This window comes from Amblyraja radiata, chromosome 15 (genome assembly GCF_010909765.2).
Source record: "Amblyraja radiata isolate CabotCenter1 chromosome 15, sAmbRad1.1.pri, whole genome shotgun sequence".
Lineage (NCBI taxonomy): Eukaryota > Metazoa > Chordata > Chondrichthyes > Rajiformes > Rajidae > Amblyraja > Amblyraja radiata.
The window spans coordinates 3,073,102-3,099,018 of NC_045970.1; the positions used below are offsets into that span (position 1 = coordinate 3,073,102).

At 44.5% G+C, this 25,917-nt stretch overlaps 1 long non-coding RNA gene and 1 pseudogene across 1 annotated transcript in view; one reads left to right on the plus strand and one right to left on the minus strand.

Moving 5' to 3' along the window:
- Positions 1-220: 220 nt before the first annotated feature.
- Positions 221-324, minus strand: LOC116981682 (annotated as a pseudogene).
- Positions 325-9,871: 9,547 nt separating this feature from the next.
- LOC116980969 overlaps positions 9,872-25,917 on the plus strand; it is a 28,991-nt gene continuing 12,945 nt past the window's right edge. The window contains exons 1-3 of the long non-coding RNA XR_004414131.1: positions 9,872-9,882; positions 17,598-17,600; positions 21,002-21,009. This is a non-coding gene — a long non-coding RNA (uncharacterized LOC116980969). The remainder of the gene's footprint in view (positions 9,883-17,597; positions 17,601-21,001; positions 21,010-25,917) is intronic.

Below are 25,917 nucleotides of genomic sequence, written 5' to 3' on the forward strand. Positions count from 1 at the left end.
ATACTGCTAGAGCTGAGCCATCCAATTAGATAAAAAATAACGTCCGTGGTCACCTGTTATGGGTACTGAAATTGTAAGCATCCTTTGAATCAATGCTTGCCATTTTCGTTCTTAAAACGAATATACTTAAGGATAGAAAAGGTTTCTGTTCTTAAAACGAATATATCGCTTTATTTATTTTCCACTTTTCTTTTATTTATTTATTTTATTTATTTATTTATTTAATTTTATAATATATGGTCCCTAGATAAGGGACATATCAGATATTTAAACTGATAAGAACATATATTATACTTGATCTTAGACAAAAAGCCGAGATCTGATCTATGATTGATGCGTCAAGCGTCATATCCTATTTTGTTAGGAAGGGAATGCGTAGATAATAATTCTTCCCTTGCAATGCAGCTAAAACCCCATCTGTTGCTGATGTCCAGTGTCTGTATCCCATATGACATATGTGGTAATTGGTGATTATGTCTGGATACGAGTAGATCGGCATCTGGTGTTCCATATCTTATAGAAACATCAGCAAATACTATAGTCCAATATCCATTTGGTGTTCTCCTCCAAATTCCTCTCTCGATATATCAGCTGGACTAGAAGAGTGTGTGTTGTAAAATTCTATTGTGTATCCCCGGATACTGTTTAAGATATGAGTGTCAAAAAGTTATTTATTCGATGTCTTCTCGCACCAACCTCCTTGCTTCCTTCTGGTTTTACTGTTTTCTTCTGGATCCCCGGGGCCGTGTGTTGTGGGTGTACACATCTTCCAGCATAGGGGCGATACCTTTGAGGATGATGTTTGGACGTTTAGATTAGCTCCAGTTTGGCTTCATTGTCCAACTCCTTGACCTAGATAGGTCACCCCCAAATAAAAATATTTGTTTCGGGTTTACACAGGCCCGCGTCAATCCCGGTTGGATGTAACCAGATGCATAAATTGATTAGTTTAGTACATTCAGGGATTTACAATCCCCGGTGGCAAGTGACAGCTATGGTGTCAGCTAATGTTTGCCCCTGCAGTAGATAGAAAACATATGGTCTATGCTGGCTTCTATCCCTCATAAGCTGTTTGTAGATCTTTCCCAGTTAGCTTTACTCACAGCTGTACTGTTGTTCCCCCTGAAACATAGACAGACATTCCTGTGTGACTTCCCAGATGGGAATGGAATTCGTCAGTAAATTTTTGGGCTGCTAAATCCTTCAGTCACAACATAAGTATTCCTGTATTTCTATCAGGAAAGGACCAATAATGCACTCTATGTACTTTGTGACTTAGAAAAGTCATCACCTCATTGTTACAGCTCTTACATCTGTTTACCTGTCCAGGGTTTGCCCTAGACTTGACCCCAGCACTCTTCTGTCAGAAGAGTCTACTGGGGAGAGAGAAGCATGCTGCTTCCTTCTCCCTGAGTCTGTCTTTTCCTCAACCACTTCCCTGTAATAGTAGAAGTGAAATACAGCCCTGTATAAGGTGCTGCTATGGGACTTACCCACTGGAGGATTTCTTCTTGGACCTGCATCGCTGCAAAACGGTATGTTCTCGCAGGTGCAGGCCCCGCAGTGCCAATGCGGTGCAGTGTACACGGTCACTGTGCCGCCTGTATCCCCGTTGGCCTGCAGTGCTCCAAAGCGCGGTGCAGTGCTCACAGCACTGAGCCGCCCGTACTGCCGTTAGCCTGCGGTGCTCCAACGCGGTTCAGTCCCTCGGGGAGCTGGCCGCTCGCAAACCGCAGGTATGGCAGTTTTAACGCGGTGCAGTGCTTCCCGCACTGTGCCGCTCCTTCTCTACTTGGGCCTGCGGTGCTCCAACGCGGTGCAGTCCTCTCGGGGAGCTGGCCGCTAGCAGCCGCAGGTCTGGTTGTTTTAAAAAACGCGGTGCAGTGCTTCCCGCACTGTGCCGCTCCTTCTCTACTTGGGCCTGCGGTGCACCAACGCGGTCCAGTCCTCTCGGGGAGCTGGCCGCTCGCAGCCGCAGGTATGGCAGTTTTTACACGGTGCAGTGCTTCCCGCACTGTTCCGCTCCTTCTGTACTTGGGCCTGGGGAGCTCCAACGCGGTCCAGTCCTCTCGGGGAACTGGCCGCTCGCGACCCAGGCCCAGCGGCTCCAACGCGTACTCGGTGCTCTCGGGCACTGACCGCTTGCCGCTATTTTTAGTGCTGCGGAAAACCCCAGCACCTTCCAGCCCCTCGGAACCATGTAGTATAGGTCCTTGGGGCTGTCGTCCGAGCCGTCGGAATGACGGCTCCAGAATGCTCCACCGCTGTCGGCGTCCTGCTGGAGCTGAGGTCGGCTCCGGCTCCCGTTTAATGGGGCTTTTTCACGGGGCGAGTTGACGTAAGATGTCACCAGAGTGAAGTGGTCGTGGTCCAGCACGAGTCTCGCACGATATAACGAGGGGTAGATAAAGAGTTCCCACGGTACTCTGCATTTCTGTTATTTGTGCGAGTGACTTGTGCGTCTCCCGAGCTTTCCCGTTAATCTTGAATGAACATCGTGAACTGTAGTGTTGTTAATCACGTGGCACAAATGATGTTACTTTGTTTTCACACACTATATTGGGTTTTTTCACACACTATATTCCTCCCTTGGTTGAATTGGCTCATTTGGAGACATGCCTACACTAAGTATTTTCGAGTACAGGATGGTGGTTATTTTCATTGACGCGCTGTATGCAGCAGCCCACTATGTGCATCGAGAACGCTTGCGTGAAGGCAGAAGGGTGAGATTAATTAAAAAGAGAATTAAGAGGAAGTCTCACTGGGTGAAGCCCATCTTTCAACGGAGACCTCAATTTGGACAATAAGTGCATTCACAAACTTTGTCAGAATTTTACCCGAGCTCTTTAATGAGCTGAAGAATAATCTGGGTTTATTTAGACAAATGTTGTTTGGTGTGATGCACCTTCTCTCAATATGTGCAAGAAGTCGTCTTTTTATTTTGTCAAATAGGAATAAAGACTTTGTCTCACATTGACCGTGATGGTTGTCTTATTTTATTATCTACTGAGAGGTGAAACTTTCAAACGTTTAACCAGTCAGTAGACAGACAATAAATAGTAACAATCGAGCCATAAATGGTGTATACAAGGTGAAGGGAACAACGCTGTGTGCAAGATAATGTTTAAAATCATGCGAGGAATCGATCGGGCAGATGCACAGTCTCTTGCCCAGAGTAGGCGAATCGAGGACCAGATTACATAGGTTTAAGGTGAAGGGGAAATGATTTAATATGGATCTGATTAAATACTGTCAGTAGTAAACCCGATCAAAAACAACACCAGGACGTCTATTAAACACCAGAGATCCCAGTAAACACCCAGCCGAGAGTTATTACAGGTCTAGTGGAAAGACACAAAGCGCTGGAGCAACTCAGCGGGTCAGGCAGCATCGTTAGACAACATGGATAGATGATGTTTCGGGTCGGGACTCTTCTTCAGCGCTGAGTTACTCCCGCATATTGTGTCTTTCCAATGCAGATTAGCGTCTGCGATTCTTTGCTCCTGCATTACGGGGTCTATCTCGATTCCCGATAAAGTCTAAAACCCTCCAGAGTTCTCAGCCCAGGGCGCCCATAAACAAGCCCTTAAAACCACACTGGGGACAGAGGCTGAGAGGTGTACAAAACCATGAGACGAACAGGCAGGGAAATAGACAGAGTCCAGGGTAATATATGTCCTTTGCCCACAGAGGGGATTCGAGGACCAGAGGGCATAGGTTCAAGGTGAGGGGGGAAGATCTAATAGGAATCTGAGTGAGGGGTAACATTTTCGGACAAAGGGTGGTGGGTGTATGGAACAAGCTGCCAGAGGAGGTAGTTGAGGCTGGGTCCATCGCTACATTTAAGAAACATTTAGACAGGTACATGGATAAGACAGGTTGGGAGGTATATGGACCAGACGCAGGCAGATGGGACTAGTTTCGATGGGACATTTTGGCCGGTATGGGCAAGTTGAGCCGAACGGCCGGTTTCCACACTGTAACTCGATAAAGCCAGTGAGTATACGATCTAAGATAGTCCGAGGGTCTCGAATGCGGTAGGTAGTAGTTCAGGAATGCTCTGTGGTTGGTGTTAGGATGGTTCAGTTACATAAGTGCTCAAATGTAGGCACCGTTTTCGCAGTGGAAGCTCCGAGACTGCAGCGGGCGATTGTCGTGTTGGCTGGGACTCCTGTTATCCATGCAGGGGATTGACCTCAGTCTGAAGAAGGCTCTCGACCCGAAACGCCACCCGTTCCTTCTCTCCAGATTTGCTGCCTGTCCGGCTGAGTTGCTCCAAGCAACTGGTGTCTATCTTCAAAGGACTGACCACCGGGCTGGATGTCGGGACTGGCGTGTTGCGTTTCACAGACCGAACTGTCCAATTAATGGTAACAGATGGGCACTGAGGGAAGTCCCCCCCCCCCCCCTGTGTATCTGCCCTTTCTTTAACGTTTGTGCCTCTATGCAAGTATCTCGCGAGCCATCCCAGACTGCCCATTTCTGCTCCCCCTCGTCTTTAATAACTACATTTCCCTAACAATTACTATCTTTGTTAGTTATAGGAGCAAAATTAGGCCATTCGGTCCATTAAGTCCACTCCGCCATTCAATCGCGGCTGATCTATCTCTCCCTCTCAATCACATTCTCTTGCCTTCTCCCCATAACCTCCTGACAGCCGCACTAATCAGGAATGTATCTATCTCTGCCCCTATTCTTCACCCTTTTGACAGTAGTTTTGTTTTATTGGAGACGCGGGAGACAGCGGATGCTGGAATACTGAGCTAAACACGAAATGATGGAGGAACTCGGTGCATTTGTATTTAAGAAGGAACTGCAGATGCTGGAAAATCGAAGGTACACAATAATGCTGGAGAAACTCAGCGGGTGCAGCAGCATCTATGGAGCGAAGGAAGTATTTCCTTCGTTCCATAGATGCTGCTGCACCCACTGAGTTTCTCCAGCATTTGTGTGTGTGGGTGGGAGTAGGGGGGAGGAGGGGGGGGGAGATAAGGCAGCCTGAAGAAAGGGTCGCCTGTCCATTTCCCTCCGTAGATGCTGCCTGGCCCGCGGAGTTCCTACAGTCTTAGAAACTGCTTTAGACAAAAAGAGACACAAACTGCTGGAGTAAAATAGCTCAGCAAGTGAGGTACCTGAACACTCAAAAATGAAAAAGAATGAAAATGTGATTATTTCACCTCCCTTCAACTATTTTGTGTTTCAGCATGAGAGGGATTATAACATTAGAGACATTCATCTTGTAGTGATGTGTTAATGAAGAATTGCAGACATCAATCTGATAGTAAAAAATATATTTATTTAACAATGAGGTAAAACAAGCAATGACAATCAAACTGCTCAGTTACTCACCGTTCGCAGGAGTTCCCACGGTACCCGCAAGAGTTATTACGGATATCGCACGGATATCGCACTGGCCACTATGTTCATACAATGTTGCAATGCTCAACCGCAAGTGTACAAGTCACACTTGGAGAAATTCAAACTTTCTTGAATTTTCTCCCGAGTGACCAAGTTACACGACTACCTGCCGTTAGCGCCACGGTGGTCCAAGGTGGTCCACGAATGCCGTACTGTTATCGCACGAGGTTCCCACGATGTTAAACTCTGGTTCACTCTTGCGTCAAGTCGCCCCGTGAAAAAGACACTTAAGGGAGATAGTGGTGCCCCCGGCCGTTGCTGGCTGCCTGCAGTTCTGCAGACTCTCCCCAGCCAGTTTTCATCAGCCTGCCTGTAAAAAAGGTAAGTCAAGAAACTAAGTTCTCCTACCTTACTTGTTGCAGGTTCAACCCTGCCGTTTGGGAGGAACGTCCTCCCCTCGTAATGACTTGTTCACAATGCGTGTAGCGATAATGGGACACGTGCGTGCTGGCGGGTTCTTCATGTAGTCACTCACGTGACTCCGAAGTTAAATTTCATGTTTCATGTTTATAGTTTAGTTTAGTTTAGAGATACAGTGCAGAAACAGGCCCTTCGGCCCACTAGGTCCGTGGCAACCAGCGATCCCCGCACATTAACACTAACCAGTGATCATCCCGTACAATAGCACTACTCCACACACTGGGGACAATTAGATTAGATTAAACTTTATTAATCCCCTTATTCAGGGGAAATTCAGATGTCCTTGCAGCACACTAATAAAAATACAACATAGTATTCAAAAAGAAGTTCAACACAAATACATCCCCGCACAGTGGTTCCCACTGTGGGGGAAGGCACAAAGTCCAGTCCCCATCCTCTTGTCCACACAAAGTCGGGCCTATTGAGGCCTCCACAGTCGCCGCCACGGCCCCCGATGTACTCTCCGGGTGATGGTACTCCGGCGTCGGGAGAACCAATTACAATGTTACCAAAGCCAATTAACCTACAAACCTGTACGTCTTTGGAGTGTGGGAGAAAACCGAAGATCTCGGAGAAAACCCACGCAGGTCACGGGGAGGACGTACAAACTCCGTATAGACAGCACCCGTAATCGGGATTGAACCTGGATCTCCGGCGTGCAATCGCTGTAAGGCAGCAACACTACCACTGCACCACCATGACCACCTTTATCTTGTGTTTTATGACTGTTGGCAGATCAATTCCCTCCTTGGATAGATAAAGTTCTATCGTATCGCAAGTCTGTATTTAATTGTTCATTTTGTGACATATGACAATAAAACACTCTTGACAGATGCATGGATAGGATAGGTATGGAGAGATGTGGAGCAAATGCAGGCAGGAGGAACTAGTGTACATGGGGCATCTTGGTCAATGTGGGCAAGACAAAATGTGCAGGAACAGCAGATGCAGGTTTACACTGAAGACAGACACAAAATGCTGGAGAAACTCAGGGGGACAGGCAGATTACAACTCAGCGATATGAATATTGTTTTCTCCAACTTCAAGTAACCCTTGCCTTCCCTCTCTCTCCATCTCTCCCCCACCCTAGTTATCCCACTAGCTTCATTGTCCTGTGAAACGTCACCTATCCATGTTCTCCACAGATGCTGCCTGACCCGCTGAGTTACTCCAGCACTCTGGGAAACGTCACCTATCCATGTTCTCCACAGATGCTGCCTGACCCGCTGAGTTATTCCAGCACTCCGTGAAATGTCATCTATCCATGTTATAACCATATAACAATTACAGCACGGAATCAGGCCATCTCGGCCCTTCAAGCCCGTGCCGAACATTTATTTTCCCCTAGCCCCATCTACCTGCACTCAGACCATAACCCTCCATTCCTTTCCCATCATATAACCATTTAACCATATAACAATTACAGCACGGAAACAGGCCATCTCGGCCCTACAAGTCCGTGCCGAACAACTTTTTTCCCTTAGTCCCACCTGCCTGCACTCATACCATTACCCTCCATTCCCTTCTCATCCATATGCCTATCCTATCGAATTTATTTTTAAATGATAAAATCGAACCTGCCTCCACCACTTCCACTGGAAGCTCATTCCACACAGCTACCACTCTCTGAGCAAAGAAGTTCCCCCTCGAATTACCCCTAAACTCCTGTCCCTTCATTCTCAAGTCATGTCCTCTTGTTTGAATCTTCCCTACACTCAGTGGGAAAAGCTTATCCACGTCAACTCTGTCTATCCCTCTCATCATTTTAAAGACCTCTATCAAGTACCCCCTTAATCTTCTGCGCTCCAAAGAATAAAGACCTAACTTGTTCAACCTTTCTCTGTAACTTAGTTGTTGAAACCCAGGCAACATTCTAGTAAATCTCCTCTGTACTCTCTCTCTATTTTGTTGACATCCTTCCTATAATTAGGCGACCAAAATTGTACACCATACTCCAGAAATGGCCTCACCAATGCCTTGTACAATTTTAACATTACATCCCAACTTCTATACTCAATGCTCTGATTTATAAAGGCCAGCACGCCAAATGCTTTCTTTAGCACCCTATCTACATGAGATTCCACCTTCAGGGAACTATGCACAGTTATTCCTAGATCCCTCTGTGCAACTGCATTCCTCAATTCGCTACTATTTACCATGTACGTCCTATTTTGATTTGTCCTGCTAAGATGTAGCACCTCACACTTATCAGCATTAAACTCCAACTGCCATCTTTCATCCCACTCTTCCAAATGGCCTAAATCTCTCTGTAGACTTTGAAAATCTACTTCATTATCCACAACACCACATATTTTAGTATAATCTGCATACTTACTTATCCAATTTACCACACCATCATCCAGATCATTGATGTACATGACAAACAACAGTGGACCCAACACAGATCCATGAGGCACCCCACTAGTCACCGGCCTCCAACCTGACAAACAACCATCCACCATTGCTCTCTGGCATCTCCCATTCAGCCACTGTTGAATTCATCTTGCTACTCCACTATTAATACCCAACAATTGAACCTTCTTAACCAACCTCCATGAGGAACCTTGTCAAAGGCCTTACTGAAGTCCATATAGACAACATCCACTGCTTACCCTCATCAATTTCCCGAGTAACCTCTTCAAAAAATTCAAGAAGATTAGTCAAACATGACCTTCCAGGCACAAATCCATGTTGACTGTTCCTAATCAGACCCTGTTTATCCAGATGCTTATATATATTATCTCTACGTATCCTTTCCATTAATTTGCCCACGACTGACGTCAAACTAACAGGTCTATAATTGGTAGGTTTACTCTTAGACCCCTTTTTTAAACAATGGAACAACATGCGCAGTACGCCAATCCTCCGGCACTTTTCCAGTTTCTAATGACATTTGAAATATTTCTGTCAGAGCCCCTGCTATTTCTACACTAACTTCCCTCAATGTCCCAGGGAATATCCTGTCAGGACCTAAAGACTTATCCACTTTTATAATTTTCACAAGTCTCAGTTCTTTCTCTTCTTTGAATCTCATAGTTTCCATAGCTACTCTACTTGTTTCCCTTACATCACATAATTCAATATCCTTCTCCAGAGATGTTCTCCAGAGATGCTTCTGAATGGGATGGCAGGATTTTCATATGAAGAAAGACTGGATAGACATGGCTTGTACTCGCTAGAATTCAGAAGATTGAGGGGGGATCTTATAGAAACTTACAAAATTCTTATGGGGTTGGACAGGCTAGATGCAGGAAGATTATTCCCGATGTAGGGGAAGTCCAGAACTAGGGGTCACAGTTTAAGGATAAGAGGGAAGTATTTTAAGACCGAGATGAGAAAATCATTTTTTACACAGAGAGTGGTGAAACTGTGGAATTCTCTGCCACAGAAGGTAGTTGAGGCCAGTTCATTGGCTATATTTAAGAGGGAGTTAGATGTGACCCTTGCGGCTAAAGGGATCAGGGGGTATGGAGAGAAGTCAGGGATGGGATACTGAGTTGGATGATCAGCCATGATCATATCGAATGGCGGTGCAGGCTCCAAGGGCCGAATGGCCTACTCCTGCACCTATTTTCTATGTTTCTGTGCTCCCTAACATTTGTCGTTTCAGGTCAGGACCCTTCCGGTTTGAGTGGGCCAGTGGAGCAGAGAAGCCAAGACAGTTGTTGCACCAACAGTGGATATAAAAGAAGCTAGAAAAGAAGCTATAAGAAAAGCTCAGACTGGCAGAAGAGCCCTACGTCCCTAGATTCCCAATGTAGGGGGAGTCCAGAACCAGGGGGTCACAGTTTAAGAATAAGACCCGCTGAGTCACTCCACCTTTTAACTTGGTCTATAAACAGATTCAGATCTACCTTAGATCTCCTTTTGTCAGCCTGCTTGGCACTCTCCTTTGTCACCGGCATTCTTGATGTTCTTTTCTAGGTTTATTGATCCGTAACTTTTATCTTTAAAATTTTGATCTGTCGTGGGTACCAGCTGTTCCAATGTCTGGCAAAATGGGTTTGGTGCACCCACTTCAAGTTGACAGATGGAATGGAGCCCGTCCGTCTCTCATGGTTACGGATGCAGTTCACTGTGAGGTCGCTGGCCAGGCATATTATGAGATCACCTCTGATTATGATGGTTAGGCTGAGGGCCGAGCATCAAAAATGTGTCTAGAAATCAGTTTTCGTGACCCAAGTCACCAAACTACATGACATTTTCCACAGATTTAGATGAAATATAATTGAGAAGGAAGTCATAACTCGTCATTGCCAAAAGTCGCACATTAATTAAGTAAACTAATTAAAAATGAGATTTGGAAAATAAGCGCCATCTAGTGGCCAATGCCCGTTTTCCACCATGGACAGCCTATTTCCGTGTTGCAGTCCATTTAAACTATATGTTATTATACCAATATATATATATATATGTAACCTGTAAATATGAATGTAATCATGTATAATTAAGTATAATTGTATTATATAAAAATAATATGATGAATATAATTTTGAGTGTGTTTTTTTAATGACACTGTCGCAGAGGTCCTGCTCCTGAACCAGCCTAATTAATGGGTTAGGGCAGTTCTTGTGGGTTCCTTCCTTTACTGAACCCCACTGACTGCCAGTGTGCAGAGTGGTGGTTACGGCCATAGTGGGACTGGGGCAGTGCCAGGCAGGCATGTTCCAGTCGCTTTAATAGGAAATTAAATTAGACTGCAGCAGATGTCCCAGGTTTTAAGGGCTCATGGACCTGCGTAATTAAAGGGTCAGGACAGATCCTCTAGGTTTCCCCATTTACTGAACCCCGCTGACTGCCAAAGTGGGGAGAGTGGGGGAAACGGCCATAGTGGGACTGGGGCAGTGCCAGGCCTGTAAGAGACCTGTCTTATTTATGATGTAAATGTCACATCCTGGCCAAGAATCGAATACTCTGATGTTTACTCGATGAATATTCATTTTAAGCTACAATGAGCCTATATTTATGTTATAGACCCCCCCCCCCCCACCCCCCACCCCGATGGGGGCAAATGATTGCTATTACCTTTGACTTAAAAGAACACTAAAGTGTTGCATTGTTTATCTCTAGTTTGTGTGTGTCTGTGTGTCTGTGTATGCTTTTCAAACGTGTATCTCAAGTTCAAGTTCAAGTGAGTTTATTGTCATGTGTCCCTGTATAGGACAATGAAATTCTTGCTTTGCTTAAGCACACAGAACATAGTAGGCATTTACTACAACACAGATACGTGTGTCCATATACCATGATATAAATATATACACACATGAATAAATAAACTGATAAAGTGCAAATAACAGAAAGTGGTTATTAATAATCAGAGTTTTGTCCGAGCCAGGTTTAATAGCCTGATGGCTGTGGGGAAGTAGCTATTCCTGAACCTGGTTGTTGCAGTCTTCAGGCTCCTTTACCTTCTACCTGAAGGTAGCAGGGCATTTGTGTGTGGCCAGGATGGTGTGGGTCTTTGATGATACTGCCAACCTTTTTGAGGTAGCGACTGCGATAAATCCCCTCGATGGAAGGAAGGTCAGAGCGATGATGGACTGGACAGTTTTCACTACTTTTTGTAGTCTTTTCCTCTCCAGGGCGCTCAAATTGCCGAACCAAGCCACGATGCAACCGGTCAGCATGCTCTCTACTGTGCACCTGTAGAAGTTAGAGAGAGGGTACACAAAATTGCTGGAGGAACTCAGCGGGTGCAGCAGCATCTATGGAGCGAAGGAAATAGGCGACGTTTCGGGCCGAAACCCTTCTTCAGACTTCAGAAGTTAGAGAGAGTCTTCCTTGACAAACCGACTCTCCGTAAACTTCTCAGGAAGTAGAGGCGCTGATGAGCTTTCTTGATAATTGCATTAGTGTTTTCGGACCAGGAAAGATCTTCAGAGATGTGCACGCCCAGGAATTTGAAGCTCTTGACCCTTTCAACCATCGACCCGTTGATATAAATGGGGCTGTGGGTCCCCCTCCTACACCTTCCAAAGTCCACAATCAATTCCTTGGTTTTGCTGGTGTTGAGGGCCAGATTATTGCGCTGGCACCATATGGACAGTTGCTCGATCTCTCTTTTATAATCTGACTCTGTGGATGCAAGTGTGGATGGATGTATGTGTGCATGTATGTTTGGATGTGTACATGTATGTCTGCGTGTGAAAGGATGTGTGTGTGTGCGGATTTATGTGTGCATGTATGTGTGTGTTTGCATGCATGGAAGTGTGCGTATGGATGGATGTGTGTGTGTGGATGTGCGTATGTATGTATGTGTGTGTGGATCGGTGGGTGGATTGTCGCAGTCATTCACCGGCATGCCATTATCAGAAGTAATTCACTCATTGTTTAAATAATTTGACCAAATAAACAGTGAGACGATCCACATTAAAATAAAACTTTATATAATCATTTTTTTCCATAATTTATTTCTTTTGTGTACTTTGAACCTTTACAAATGATGCAATGCGCTGGTAGGACATGCCTGCGGTCAGTGTGTCAACAGTTGCTGTTTGTTGACTATGACTTGTCATGGATCGAAGCAGTCTCTTTGGGGCCGGCTCATCTGCTTCACCATCAGGAACTGCTTCTTGAGGTGATACACCTGCTTCAGGCTTTTCAGCGTCTTGAACTCAATTGAAAGAGGAAAAAGAAAACAGAAAAGGAATGAAAATTAAAATAAATCAACATCCTCAAATATATCTTATAATTTTTCAAAGTAACATCATATGACCATAAATAAAAAGATTTGTTGTTTGAGTCCTATCATTACCTTTCTTCCTTCTAGACTTTGCTATCGCTCGATTTATTGTTGTTATGTTGCAGAAGTGACGATAGCATTGTGCATGATAACCCGGGATACACTGCTGCCTCCTAATAATAGAAGATAATATGTGTCAGGGTGTATTTTACATCTTTTCATGGTTTATATTATGTAAGACAATATCGACATATCAATGAGGAAATTAAACATGTCCAGGTTAGATGGGATGGCAAGTCTGCAAATTATCAAATTAGTGTTCATTAAACTGGATGATCAGCCATGATCATATTGAATGGCGGTGCAGGCTCGAAGGGCCGAATGGCCTACTCCTGCACCTAATTTCTATGTTTCTATGTTTCTAAAGCACAATGCATGTCCACACAAAACACTTTTGTGTGGACAGGCTCTGAAGAGTGGAGGGGCAGAAGCTGCAAAAAAATCTCACAGTCATTAAGTCTGCATGTACTTCAATTCATAAAATTTTAACTTCTTAATGATAGTAAATGTTGTTAATTAATAATAATTAATAAATTAATTAATAATTGTTAATAAATAATGTTAATTAATCTTAATAAAATTCCACCTCCAGTTTAAATTCAATTTGGAATATTTTGGAGGACCAAGAAACCAAGAAGAATGTTAATGAGAATAACAATAGGTTACTACCATAGAAAAACTAGTTCAAGTTCACATATCACCAATTCATTTCTACAGAAACATCAACCATTTCTGACCATTGCTCACTGCAATGGAAGCCTATAAAGTGCGATCAATATCCCTCCGTTTTTCTCCCGTTGTCGTGGCCTGAAAACGGCCGCTACAGATGGCACTGTGTACGGCAGAAGGGAGAGATTAATTAAAAAGAGAATTAAGAGGAAGTCTCACTGGGTGAAGCCCATCTTTCAACGGAGACCTCAATTTGGACAATATGAGCAACTGCTTAATGTGTTGTGCGAAGAGGATAAAAGTGCATTCAAAAACTTTGTCAGAATTTCACCCGAGCTCTTTAATGAGTTAAAGAATAATTTGGGACCTCTGCTGAAGAAGACTGACACTGTAATGAGAAAGGCACTGGAAACAGGGTTGCGCATAGCAATCACCCTCCGCTACTTGGCCACAGGCGATTCTTATACAAGTCTATCTTACAACTTTCTGGTCGCCACCAGCACCATCTGTGTTATTGTCCGAGAAACCTGTGAGGCGATCATCAAATTTTATTCAGCTGAAGTGATGGAATGCCCCAGTACACCAGATGCGTGGAAGAGAGTGGCGCTGGGGTTTGTAAACAGGTGGAACTTTGTTCACACATGTGGGGCTTTGGATGGCAAGCATGTGGCAATTCGTTGTCCACCCAGAGGTGGGTCAAATTATTTAAATTACAAGAAATTCCACTCAATTGTACTCTTGCCGGTGGTTGATCATAACTACAACTTCCTGTATGTGGATGTGGGCACACCTGGAAGTGTTGGTGATGGCCGGATTTGGAAAGAAACCTGGCTTGGAAAGAAAATGGAAGGTGGAACAGCAGGCATGCCTGATCCAGAACCTCTGCCAGGAGAAGACAGCCCGGACATCCCATATGCGATGGTTGCTGACGAAGCATTTGCACTACGGCCCTGGATTATGAAGCCATATCCACAGCGGAATCTAACTAGGGAACAGAGGATCTTCAATTACAGGCTGTCAAGGGCCAGGAGGGTTGTAGAAAATTATTTTGGCATCTTGGCAAACAGATTTAGATGCTTGCTCAAGAAAATGGAGCAGAAGCCCAAGAATGTGGAGAGTATAGTATATGCAGCATGTGTTCTGCACAACTTGATCCGAATGAGAGGTGCAGCTGCTGGATCAGCAACATCCATCCAGGACGGTGACATAGTGGACAGTGACACAGGGGAAGTAACACCAGGGACAGGGAGAAGTGGTGCGACCAAGTCGGAAATGGTCCCACTGCAGCGTTTCAAAGGTAACTCGGGCACATACTGTGTGAAAGAGCAAAGAGGCCATCTCTGCGCTTACTATAATTCACAATTGGGGAGTGTGCCGTGGCAGGACAGCTATATTGATGGGTAGCCGACCACAGGGACACTACTGCATGTTAGCAGAAATGCATCGCAAATAAGCTGACTTTCTAGTGTTGTCCTCTGAAAAGTGCTTCCTATAAGATGTTCGTCCGCAAAACCTACCATTTAGCACATTGCATTGTCCCTTTTAATGCCTGAGTTTAGGCTTGTTGCGGAGGTTAATGAATATAATGTGTTTAAAATAATCTAGCGTGCCTCATTTGTTGATTTTCGTGTTTGCGAGGCCCTTTTATAGACTAAAGTTTGGTGTGATGCACCTTCTCTCAATATGTGCAAGAAGTCGTATTTTAATATTGTCAAATAGGAATAAAGATTGTGTCTCACATTTACCGTGCTGATTGGCGTATTTTATTTTCTACCGAGAGGTGAAACTTTCAAACGTTTAAATAGCTCAACAATTGATGGACCAGAACACTCAAAACTGATAATGAATGAAAATGTGATTATATCACCTCCCTTCAACTATTTTGTGTTTCAGCATGAGAGGGATTATAACATTAGAGACATTCATCTTGTAGTGATGTGTTAATGAAGAATTGCAGACATCAAGCTGATAGTAAAACATATATTTATTTAACAATGAGGTAAACAAGCACTGACAATCAAACTGCTGAGGTAAAAGCTTTATCACACTTCAGGCTATCATAAAATGTGGAGCAACCGACAGAAACTAAGTAATGCCCAAGAGTAAAAGACACACATATTAACATACAGACATTTATAAAGGACTCTAGATGTCACACCAAATTTCAAGTGGCCAAAAACTAAAATAAACTGAAACTCAAACGGTGAATTAAACACCACATAAATAATTCTCAACGTTCGAGGGTTATACTGGACTAATTGACGTCAGCGAAACCATCTGCCCCTTCTTGAAATGGTGTTTGTGCACGGCCCTCTCCGTAAACGAAAGGCAAAGGTGAATTCCTAGCAGGCTGCTGCTCTGTAAACATCAGTGGCGATGGTGAGTGTCTCTAGAAGGAAATTAAGAAGTACATGTAAAAATTTTCTCACGGACCATAAAATTGCGGGACCTTTCATTAAAGTCCCTTTTAAAGATTAGAGTTATTTTCTTGAATCTCATTAACATAACTCATGAATAAGTTGTTGTTCATATGCGGATGCAAATCTTTATTTTTTAAATTCTATCCCACAAAACACAATTGTTTACCTGCTCAGCACGGAATGGTGGGTGTGCTCCCATTGCACGCGGAAATCCATATGTTGTGTCTGTATACTTTCGAATCACAGAGTGATGTATTAGTCAATGCATAAAAAGAAGACAGATTATGAATTAAGTTTGGGAAGCGCACATATAGTTGTTAATACCTGGTCATAGAAGTGAGGCTGGCGAGGCTGAGGAACCAGTGGACGCTGCGCCTCAGGTGCACGTGCTTCCATTAACTGCACAGACAACACCAGACATTAAAACTATGTTGCTTTATGATGTGAGAAATAAAGAGTTTTAACAGAAACGATGAATGAAGAGAAGAAGTTTAAGAATAGACCTATACCATTTTATTTCGCCTAGTGATTGCCCCAGTGATCATATTCCAAACAAAATCCCAATCTCCCTCATTGATTCCTTCTTCCGTCATAGCTTGACAGAAGTAGAATGCCCTCTGCGTAAAGCTGGTTGGTCTCAGGCGTCCTTCCTCCAACAATTTTATACCGTCTCGAACAGTATTATTGAGCTGAAAATTCACAGCGCAAATATAAAGAACAGAAAAATGCTGGGTGGGTGCATTGTCCAATAAGCATCAAGTTTATATACTCACACTTTTAATGCTGTTTCCATCTGTCCCTTCTTCAGCACCTCCGGATGTGGTGAGGTCGATGCTGGAAATGTGCCTACTGCGGTGCTGTTGGCTGGTGGATGGGCTCGGCGTGGAAGTCCCTTCCAGAGGATCATCCAACGCATGGTCAATGATGTGTTGTTCCTGTAGGAATCACATAAAACCATTTAGACATAGTGTCCAGAGCCTCATGACGACAAAAAATTGTTGTCATAAAAGTGCTTTGGGTGCGCTTGTCCTGGTCACTACACGCACAATATGCCCTGATAGGATCCGCCACCTCTCCTCGATCCACCTATTCCTCTCTGTCAGTGTGCTGCCAGCTGACCCTGTTTTGGTCCCAAGTGCGGTGACCTTTCCATAGATGGTCCTCTGATTAGTGAACCATTGCATGAGTTGGTCATCTGCATTACAGTAGAGTGGTGGAATTAAATAGAACTTCAAGCATTGGATGTATTCCGTTATATTAAAATTTCTGGACAGTAAATAGTGGCCTGTTTAAGAGCCTGCCCTCCGCATTTAATGTGCTATTTCTTGTGCTTCTTGGATCCCTGAGCACAAGTTTGTAAATACAGATGGCCTTTTTTAAGGCAAGCATTACAAGTGAGAATTGCCTGCCCTCATGAATAATTCTTTTTATGGCTCTTAGAGACATGATTCCAACTTCAAACACAGAGGGTGTAAAAGCTGCCTGCGACTTTTTTACTTTGCAGCTGCAGGGCACAGACAGACTTATAAGATAAGTTTAAGTTAACTGCAAACACAGCACTTTTATATCAATAGCAATGTATGTTTTTAAATCTTGGATAACATTAAATGGTTCTCCTCTTGATGAACTTATATATCGTTATATAAACTCACATGAGCACCCGGGAAACTCGGCAGCCTTCGTCTCCAGCAGGTTCCTTTTTCTCTCCCTGTTTCTATCATCCTCTCTGGATTTATCGTAGAGAATCTCGTTAAATTGGTACCATTCTACAAGTTCCCCCTCTTGTTCCCTGGTGAAGTTATATGGCCTTAACTTCTGCCATCTTCCCTTTACATAAGCGTCTGTAGAGGCTATTCCTACAACGGCTACTGGGGAGGCAATCTGAAATCCACCTTGCTCACCCTCTCCCTGCTCCAAGGAGCCCACAGGCAGTGTTATCTGTGGCATCTCCTGTTGCCTCTCCACCTGTCTCTCTTGCTGCGTCTCCTCCTCATTCTCCTGCATGGCAAAAACATCTCTGACACGCTTTACCCCCTTTCTTTGAGATTTTTTGGGAGCCATCTCTGCAAGTGTTCCTGTTAAAAAGATTATCCAACAATGACAATGAGGTGGGACGTCCTCGAAGGACACATGTTCCCTTGCCGATATTGAGACCACCTTTTTTACTCACCTTCTGTCCCCTCTGTCCAGCTTCCGGGTTCACCATTCGCAGGAGTTCCCACGGTAACCGCAAGAGTTATTACGGATATCGCACGGATATCGCACTGGTCACTACGCTCATATAATGTTGCAATGCTCAACCACAAGTGTACAAGTCGCTCTTGGAGAAATTCAAACTTGCTTGAATTTTCTCCCGAGTCACCAAGTTACACGATTACCTGCCGTTAGCGCCACGGTGGTCCACGGTGGACCACGAATGCCGTACTGTTATCGCACGAGGTTCCCACGATGTTGAACTCTGGTTAATGCGGCTTTTACACGGGGCGACTTGACGCAAGAGTTAACCAGAGTTCAACATCGTGGGAACCTCGTGCGATAACAGTGCGGCATTCGTGGACCACCGTGGACCACCGTAGCGCTAACGGCAGGTCATCGTGTAACTTGGTCACTCGGGAGAAAATTCAAGAAAATTGGAATTTCTCCAAGAGTGACTTGTACACTTGTGGTTGAGTATTGCAACATTATATGAACGTAGTGGCCAGTGCGATATCCGTGCGATATCCGTAATAACTCTTGCGGGTACCGTGGGAACTCCTGCGAACGGTGAACCCGGAAGCTGGACAGAGGGGACAGAAGGTGATTACATATTATCTTCAGTGGGATTGAATTTAAAAAATAAATAAAAATAAAGATTTACATCCGCATATGGACATCAACTTATTCATGAGTTATGTTAATGAGATTCAAGAAAATAACTATAATCTTTAAAAGGGACTTTAAAAGGGACTTTACTGAAAGGTTACGCATTTTTATGGTCCGTGAGATATTTTTCACATGTACTTCTTTGAGAGATACAGGTCGGAGTCCTCGGGTCCAGGGGTCCGGAACGCTACCAATCAATGTTGTGCAGAGACCCGTGTAAGGAGTGAACTGCACATGCTGGTTTAAACCGAAGACAGACACAAAAAGCTGGAGTAACTCAGCGAGTCAAGCAGCATCTCTGGAGAAAAAAAGCTGATGTTTCGGGACGAGACACATCTTCAGACTCAATTCCGATTAGGATGTCTGAAGAAGGGCTCCGATTCGAATCGTCACCTATTCTTTTTCTCCAGAGATGATGCCTGACCCGCTGACTTACTCCAGCTTTTTATGCTTTTCTTCCCAGATCTGACTTACCTGCTGAGTTACACCAACATTTTGTGTCCTTCTGTGCATATTAACCAGCATTAACCAGCGTCTGCAGTTCCTTTAGACATTACATAACTTCAGATTTTAGAGATATAGCGCGTGGGAACTCCTGCGAACGGTAAACCCGGAAGCTGGACAGAGGGGACAGAGGGTGACTAAAAAAGGTGGTCTCAAAAGGACACATGGGAACATGTGTCCTTCGAGGACGTCCCACCTAATTGTCATTGTTGGATAATCTTTTTAACAGGAACACTTGCAGAGATGGCTCCCAGAAAATCTCAAAGGAAGGGGGTAAAGCTGGTCAGAGATGTTTTTGCCATGCAGGAGAATGAGGAGGAGACGCAGCAAGAGAGACAGGTGGAGAGGCAACAGGAGATGCCACAGATAACACTGCCTGTGGGCTCCTTGGAGCAGGGAGAGGGTGAGCAAGGTTCGGCAGCCTGGCCAGCTGTTCGACCTTTAGACTTTCGCTTACCGCCGACACCTCCAGCCCTCCTTCTCATGGCCGATCATCGGTTCATGAGTTGGATGGGGTGCCGAATATTCTCCGGTGCCCGGGCCAAAACTCCTCAGCTGGCCCACCGGCTCGGTCAACGAATTGCCGTCGGCAAATTTGTCCCTTATTTTGACCCTTTGACCCTTATTTAGGAGTGAGAAAGTTGTCAACCCTAGTTGGCGTGGGCAAGTTGGGCCGAAGGGCTTGCTTCCGTGCCCAATTACTTCATGACTTTGCACAAATATGGTTAGAATTCTCAATTAATGCAGATAACTGTCTTGCTCTTCCGACCCCTGTGCATGCCTGGCACGCTTGCCAGATGTGGGCTTGGCGTGCAAGCGGCTGAGCAAATAGGGACCCATCTAGCAAGCCAGAAGGAGCTCAGAGGGTGGGTGGTCCACCGAAAGGGTCACGTGGGGAGAAGGGGGGGGGGCGGTTGATTGACAGCGGAGGCGACCATTCGCAGGCAGGCGGCGACGACGTCACAAAGGGAGGGGTCGGGGAGGGAGCGGGCGGGCCAATGGGAGCGGGCGAGGTGGGCGGGACCATGCCCCCTTTGTTACTGTAGCGAGATGGAGGAGCCGTGGCGCGGGGGCAGCAGCAGCAGCGGCGCCGCGGCAACAACAACACAACAACAACAGCAGCAGCAGCAGCAGCGGCAGCAGCGGCAGGAGATGCCTCTGGTTGCACTGCTTGTGCTGCTGCGCCCTGCTCTTCCTCCTTGTGACTCTGCAGGTCAGGCACTTTCTTGCTGCTCTGTCCCATTTGGAGACAGAGGCCCTATTGCCACCTCCCTACCCCCCTAGTCTGATCGGAGCAGATCACGGTGCAGGGATGGATCATCTGCGAGGCAGCAGTAAACACCCTCTCTGTAAAAGGTCATGTCCTTCCTTCACATCGTTTTTGCATTCACGTCCACGTTTTTAATGCAAGCTCCGAGTAAACTTGCACATTCCTGCCAATGGGTCTCTGCCCATATACTGCCAATGAACTTGCATTTACGTGGCGCCTTTCACCACCTTGGAAGATCATAAAGTGCAATTCGGCCAGTAAGTTAGGTTTGAAGCATTACAAATCAAAGCAAGTACTGGAATCACAGCATCTGTGGTTACTACTGGATAGATTAATAAAGGCACTCCCGTTATAAAAGTAAAACGAATTCACGAATTGAAAAGTTGACTGGTAAATGTGTGCACATGTAAGATTTTTATATGCATATGTGCAAGCTTCGTCTTTATGAATAGCGCCTGGGATAAACCATAGTTTAGACATTTAAATGATCGCCATACAAAAGTTATTAATTTATAAAAACTATTTTCCTCCATTTAAAAGTTTCCCATTCATTTAAAATCCAGTTGCAAACATTTTGATGGCTACGTTGCAATTTACTTTCTTGCCATAATACAGAAGACATTTGAGCCGATTCAACCAAGGGAGGATATATATAGTGTGTGAAAAAAAAAGTTACATCATTTGTGTCACGTGTAGTTCACGATGTTCATTCAAGATTTAACGCGACAGCTCGGGAAACGGCCAAGTAACTCGCACGAATAACATAAATGCCGAGTACCGTGGGAACTCTTTATCTACTGCCGTTATATCGTGCGAGACTCGTGCTGGACCACGACCTCTTCACTCTGGTGACATCTTGCGTCAACTCGCCCCGTGAAAAGGCCCTTTAACTCTTGCGTCAAGTCGCCCCGTGAAAAAGCCGCAGGTAATCGTGTAACTTGGTCACTCGGGAGTATATTCAAGAAAGTTTGAATTTCTCCAAGAGTGACTTGTACACTTGTGGGTAAGCATTGCAACATTGTATGAACATAGTGGCCAGTGCGATATCCGTGCGATATCCGTAATAACTCTTGCGGGTACCGTGGGAACTCCTGCGCACGATGAGTAACTGAGCAGTTTGATTGTCAGTGCTTGTTTTACCTCATTGTTAAATAAATATATTTTTTACTATTAGATTGATGTCTGCAATTCTTCATTAACACATCACTACAAGATGAATGTCTCTAATGTTATAATCCCTCTCATGCTGAAACACAAAATAGTTGAAGGGAGGTGAAATAATCACATTTTGCTACTTTTTCATTTTTGAGTGTTCAGGTACCTCACTTGCTGAGCTATTTTACTCCAGCAGTTTGTGTCTCTTTTTGTCTAAAGCAGTTTCTAAGACTGTAGAAATGTAGGGAAATGGACAGGCGACCCTTTCTTCAGGCTGCCTTATCTCTCTCTCCCCCCCCCCCCCCCCCCCCCCCCCACCCCTCCCCCTACTCCCACCCACACACACAAATGCTGGAGAAACTCAGCGGGTGCAGCAGCATCTATGGAACGAAGGAAATAGGCAACGTTTCGGCCCGAAACGTTGCCTACTTCCTTCGCTCCATAGATGCTGCTGCACCCGCTGAGTTTCTCCAGCATTATTGTGTACCTTCGATTTTCCAGCATCTGCAGTTCCTTCTTAAACACAAATGCACCGAGTTCCTCCAGCATTTCGTGTTTTGCTCAGTATTCCAGCATCCGCTGTCTCCCGCGTCTCCAATAAAACAAAACTACTGTCAAAAGGGTGAAGAATAGGGGCAGAGATGGATACATTCCTGATTAGTGCGGCTGTCAGGAGGTTATGGGGAGAAGGCAAGAGAATGTGGTTGAGAGGGAGAGATAGATCAGCCGCGATTGAATGGCGGAGTGGACTTAATGGACCGAATGGCCTAATTTTGCTCCTATAACTAACAAAGATGGTAATTGTTAGGGAAATGTAGTTATTGAAGACGAGGGGGAGCAGAAATGGGCAGTCTGGGATGGCTCGCGAGATACTTGCATAGAGGCACAAAAGTTAAAGAAAGGGCAGATAAACAGAGAGGGGGGGGGACTTCCCTCAGTGCCCATCTGTTACCATTAATTGGACAGTTCGGTCTGTGAAACGCCACACGCCAGCCCCGACATCCAGCCCGGTGGTCAGTCCTTTGAAGATAGACACCAGTTGCTTGGAGCAACTCAGCCGGACAGGCAGCAACTCTGGAGAGAAGGAACGGGTGGCGTTTCGGGTCGAGAGCCTTCTTCAGACTGAGGTCAATCCCCTGCATGGATAACAGGAGTCCCAGCCAACACGACAATCGCCCGCTGCACAGTCTCGGAGCTTCCACTGCGAAAACGGTGCCTACATTTGAGCACTTATGTAACTGAACCATCCTAACACCAACCACAGAGCATTCCTGAACCTACCTCATTCGAGACCCTCGGACTATCTTAGATCGTATACTCACTGGCTTTATCGAGTTACAGTGTGGAAACCGGCCCTTCGGCTCAACTTGCCCATACCGGCCAAAATGTCCCATCGAAGCTAGTCCCATCTGCCTGCGCCTGGTCCATATCCCGCCCACCCTGTTTTATCCATGTACCTGTCTAATGTTTCTTAAATGTAGGGATGGACCCAGCCTCAACTACCTCCTCTGGCAGCTTGTTCCATACACCCACCACCCTTTGTGCGAAAATGTTACCCCTCACTCAGATTCCTATTAGATCTCCCCCCCTCACCTTGAACCTATGCCCTCTGGTCCTCGAATCCCCTCTGTGGGCAAAGGACATATATTACCCTGGACTCTGTCTATTTCCCTGCCTGTTCGTCTCATGGTTTTGTACACCTCTCAGCCTCTGTCCCCAGTGTGGAGTTAAGGGCTTGTTTATGGGCGCCCTGGGCTGAGAACTCTGGAGGATGGGTTTTAGACTTTATCGGGAATCGAGACAGACCCCGTAATGCAGGAGCAAAGAATCGCAGACGCTAATCTGCATTGGAAAGACACAATATGCGGGAGTAACTCAGCGCTGAAGAAGAGTCCCGACCCGAAACATCATCTATCCATGTTGTCTAGCGATGCTGCCTGACCCGCTGAGTTGCTCCAGCGCTTTGTGTCTTTCCACTAGACCTGTAATAAGTCTCGGCTGGGTGTTTACTGGGATCTCTGGTGTTTAATAGACGTCCCGGTGTTGTTTTTGATCGGGTTTACTACTGACAGTATTTAATCAGATCCATATTAAATAATTTCCCCTTCACCTTAAACCTATGTAATCTGGTCCTCGATTCGTCTACTCTGGGCAAGAGAATGTGCATCTACACGATCGAATCCTCGCATGATTTTAAACATTATCTTGCACACAGCGTTGTTCCCTTCACCTTGTATACACCATTTATGGCTCGATTGTTACTATTTATTGTCTGTCTACTGACTGGTTAAACGTTTGAAAGTTTCACCTCTCAGTAGATAATAAAATAAGACAACCATCACGGTCAATGTGAGACAAAGTCTTTATTCCTATTTGACAAAATAAAAAGACGACTTCTTGCACATATTGAGAGAAGGTGCATCACACCAAACAACATTTGTCTAAAAAAAACAGATTCTTCTTCAGCTCATTAAAGAGCTCGGGTGAAATTCTGACAACGTTTGTGAATGCACTTTTATCCTCTTCGCACAGCACATTAAGCAGCTGATCATATTGTCCAAATTGAGGTCTCCTTTGAAAGATGGGCTTCACCCAGTGAGACTTCCTCTTAATTCTCTTTTTAATTAATCTCACCCTTCTGCCTTCACGCAAGCGTTCTCGATGCACATAGTGGGCTGCTGCATACAGCGCGTCAATGAAAATAACCACCATCCTGTACTCGAAAATATTTAGTATAGGCATGTCTCCAAATGAGCCAATTCAACCAAGGGAGGAATATAGTGTGTGAAAAAACCCAATATAGTGTGTGAAAACAAAGTAACATCATTTGTGCCACGTGATTAACAACACTACAGTTCACGATGTTCATTCAAGATTAACGGGAAAGCTCGGGAGACGCACAAGTCACTCGCACAAATAACAGAAATGCAGAGTACCGTGGGAACTCTTTATCTACCCCCCGTTATATCGTGCGAGACTCGTGCTGGACCACGACCACTTCACTCTGGTGACATCTTGCGTCAACTCGCCCCGTGAAAAAGCCGATCGCAGGCAGCTCCGAGATTAGCTGTTAAAACCTTATTACTCTACAACAAGCTGGCTTTGGTGACAATGTTTAATTGACTGTGTTATGGATACATATAGTTTAGGCCCTCAACTTCATGAATGAATGAATTTATTCACATTATAAAAGGGTGCAATTAAATTAAGTAAAGTCCATACAGATAGATTTTCATAAATTCAGACTTTAGATCTTACCTTTCAGTTAGAGTTGATTCCTGGCTGTCTTCTTTGTGTTCCAGCACCTCAGCAGCGACTTTGCTTTCAAGGCTTTCTTCCACTTAGCAGCACATTCTTCAGCCTTTTTAATGCTTTTCTCACCAAATTCAATTACCCTGCTGCAAGTTTCCACGACATGTATTCCACAGAACAACAATTCGGAATCTCCAGTAAAACAGGCATCTGCAGAGGCACCCTCAGCCATTTTGTGTGCTAGCCTGAAGCAAAGCGCGTGATTGGCCAACTGGCAGACAACTCAATGTTAAACGTGCTGTGATTGGCATAAAAATTACCCGACATTTTTCCGGTTTTTCTCTAATTTAATAAAAATGTGCAAGTCTTCTTCATGACGAGTTTCAGGGGTGATTTATATAATTTTTTTTACACAATATGTGAACATTTCATGTAGTTTGGTGACTTGGGTCATGAAACTGTAGAATAAAGCTCCTCCGCCCACAGCCTATGTATAGCAATGTTACAAAATTTTGAGATTTTAAAAATCAAGTCTGTAATTTATCCCATCAGATAAAGCATAAAAATAAGTTTAATTTGACACCTAATTCACTTTCATATCTCAAGTATTTAAAAAGTTATGGCCATTTTCATACTCGGAAATGAGCATCTTGTTCCTATTGATTTTCTATGGACATAACAAAAAAGCTGTGATCTTGAACAGTCAAAAGCCCATAACTTTCTTAAAAATTAAGAAAACTGAATGAAATTTTCAGTTATCATAGATTGAAGCATTCTGAAACAAATATAAAATAATCTTACTTGGATGACCTGAAATTAAAGCATATAATTAGTTAGTTACCTAATTGTAGCTAATTTCAGACTTCAATTACTAGATCTAAACATCTATCCATTTCTTAATAAATGATTAACATTTTTAAATAGCCTAAATGTCCAAATAATATTCACAAATAATTCACAATAAAACATGATTTTTAAATCTCATTTACATTAATTTATAGGCCAAATGGAAGGAATTTAGTGTTTAATTGCTGTAAATAAATGTCCATTTAAATCAGCTTTCCAGTGGGTCCCTGTGGAACGCGCTGGTTTAGAACGTTCACATTGCGGTAGATTTGTGCCCCAAATGCCCAGAAAAATACTGCGCGATATAATGGGCCCAAATTGAGCTACTCGCAATATTAAACTTTGTATAAAGGGATCTT